General features: G+C 45.1%; 1 long non-coding RNA gene across 1 annotated transcript in view; it reads left to right on the top strand.

The window, feature by feature from the left end:
* The first annotated feature begins 721 nt into the window (after nucleotides 1-721).
* LOC138970360 (uncharacterized) overlaps nucleotides 722-2,307 on the top strand; it is a 4,879-nt gene continuing 3,293 nt past the window's right edge. The window contains exon 1 of the long non-coding RNA XR_011456907.1: nucleotides 722-1,068. This is a non-coding gene — a long non-coding RNA (uncharacterized lncRNA). The remainder of the gene's footprint in view (nucleotides 1,069-2,307) is intronic.

The raw sequence follows: 2,307 nt of genomic DNA, 5'->3' as shown, positions 1-2,307 counted from the left end.
ACCGTGCTAATATAACTGTGTACTTTTGTCGGTGTTAATTACACTAACATTAATTTGGCATTTTTCGTTACGCCATTTAACGGCTTTGTGCGAGAGTTTAGTCAAAACTATCTAATGTAAAAGCCTGTTCAGTTCTGTAGTGATTTACATGGTAATATATACGGGCAGCAAGGATTCATGAAGTGACGACGAAGAAATGTGGGGGTTGGATATCGACTTAATTGCATCTGTGACCTCACTTCTAACGCGCGACTGATGACAAATATAGAGCACAACTAGACATACAGAGCTAAGAAACAAGTGGACGTGTATTCGTGTGCTCTTAATATAGACAAGAACAGTTAGTGAGAGTTATGCAGAACTTTTAAGAATAATAGTGGTTTGTTTAAACAAAAGTGGACAAATCAGTAACCAGGTTAGATTTTTCTTTTTCAATACTTCGGAAGATAAACTGCCTTCGTCAGGATGGTATGACAGTACGGAATGAGGGCACGTGATCTACAGTGTATCAAATTGTCAGGAAGAGTCATGTGTTAATGTCCATGCTTCTTATTCCAGCAGGTGCAACCAAGGAGACTGATTCTGCATAACTTTCACTAACTGTCTATATTTACAGGTCCCCGTTGTTACTTAGCTTTAGTTATTATGCTGATCATTATTAGCGCTCCTCCACCAGAATGGGTCGCATGTCACCTTTGCATGATTTTCATATTTTTACATTTTCCTAACGAGTTGTTTTTTCTCTATCCAGTGGTGAAAACCGTTTTAAAGAAGAGCGAACACTTTTTGAGTTATAAGCCAGTGACTAAGGTGATCCTCACACTGTTACCAGACACTCCCCGGACTTAAATTAAGCCTAGCGCAGAACCGCGCGAGGTGACATGCGACTCATTTCGTGGTGGAGGGTCACATTTAAGATAGAGAGCGTCACTCCACGACAACAAATCAAACAGGCATTGTTTTAACTTGTGTTTCTTAACCTGTTTTATAGGGTAAAGCGTACGCGAGCGGATGCGGGGTTCTTCTCACGACACGATGCCATGAGCGACTATTTGCAGTCTGCATACGGTGAGTCAGGGACGTCATTTTGTGTGGGCAGTCGCCACAACGCCGACATGTCTGGCACATCTACCATATTATTGGTGTTCTTTTCTTTTCTCAGTTGATGTGTACAATAGACGTCAATGACTGCCTTACACTTTAGTTTGGCACATTACTAAAACCTATATTTGTTCTGGAGGTGTGCTTGCTGCGACTCCCTCTCTGTCTCTGCTTGGCAGCCAGTTTGCCTGCCTCCCTGCCTGCCTGCGTGTCTGTCTGTCAGTCCTTCTACCGCCCCCACCCCCACCTCTCTCTCTCTCTCTCTCTCTCTCTCTCTCTCTCTCTGTCTCTCTCTCTCTCTCTCTCTCTCTCTCTCTCTCTCTCTCTCTCTCTCTCTCTCTCTCTCCTTACTTTTTTCTCATCGTCGTCGTTGTTGTTGTTGTTGTTGTTGTTGTTGTTGTTGTTGTTGTTGTTGTTGTTGTTGTTGTTCTTCTTCTTCTTCTTCTTCTTCTTCTTCTTCTTCTTCTTCTTCTTCTTCTTCTTCTTATACTTGGGACACAAGAATCCGATCGTCGTAAATCGACGTGTCAACCTTAACCTTAACTTTAGCAGATGTGACCCCCCCCCCCCCTCCAGCATTCTCCCGTGGTGTGTGTGTGTGTGTGTGTGTGTGTGTGTGTGTGTGTGTGTGTGTGTGAGTGCGTGCGTGCTCGTGAGTGCGTGCGTGCTCGTGTGTGTGTGTGTGTGTTTGTGTGTGTGTGTGTGTGTGTGCGTGCGTGCGCGCGCTCATGTGTGTGTGTGTGTCCGTGTGACATGGACATTGTGTACCTGGAACAGTGTCATAAACAACCATATTACAAAGCCAAGACCTGCTTTTCATCTCAAGGCACTAACTGACCCACCCATGTTGCTCAAGGCATGTTGACCTATCCCTAAATACCAGCACTGGTCAGTGGGCACACTGGCCAGTACAGAACAAGAATCTTGTCTTTTGTTTTTTGTCAGCCCCCACCCCCATCCAAGCCATGATACTACCCCCCTCCCCCCCCCCCCCCCCCCCCAATCCTCCTTCTTGTTGTTAATAAGCCTATTACCATACGGCATCAGAAGAGGTGTGTGTTTGGTGTAACTAACTAGGACTAAGTCTTGATTGGAACTGAAGCTGATTTATTACTAACCAAAAAAGAGATGCATATCCAAATGATACAACGTTGGCGGAAGTAATGAAGCTCTCTCTCTCATCCTCCCCCACCCCCCCCCCCCCAC

Source organism: Littorina saxatilis, linkage group LG7 (assembly GCF_037325665.1).
Source record: "Littorina saxatilis isolate snail1 linkage group LG7, US_GU_Lsax_2.0, whole genome shotgun sequence".
NCBI lineage: Eukaryota > Metazoa > Mollusca > Gastropoda > Littorinimorpha > Littorinidae > Littorina > Littorina saxatilis.
Note: the sequence above shows the minus strand (reverse complement) of the source record. Positions and strands in the feature narration are given on the sequence as shown.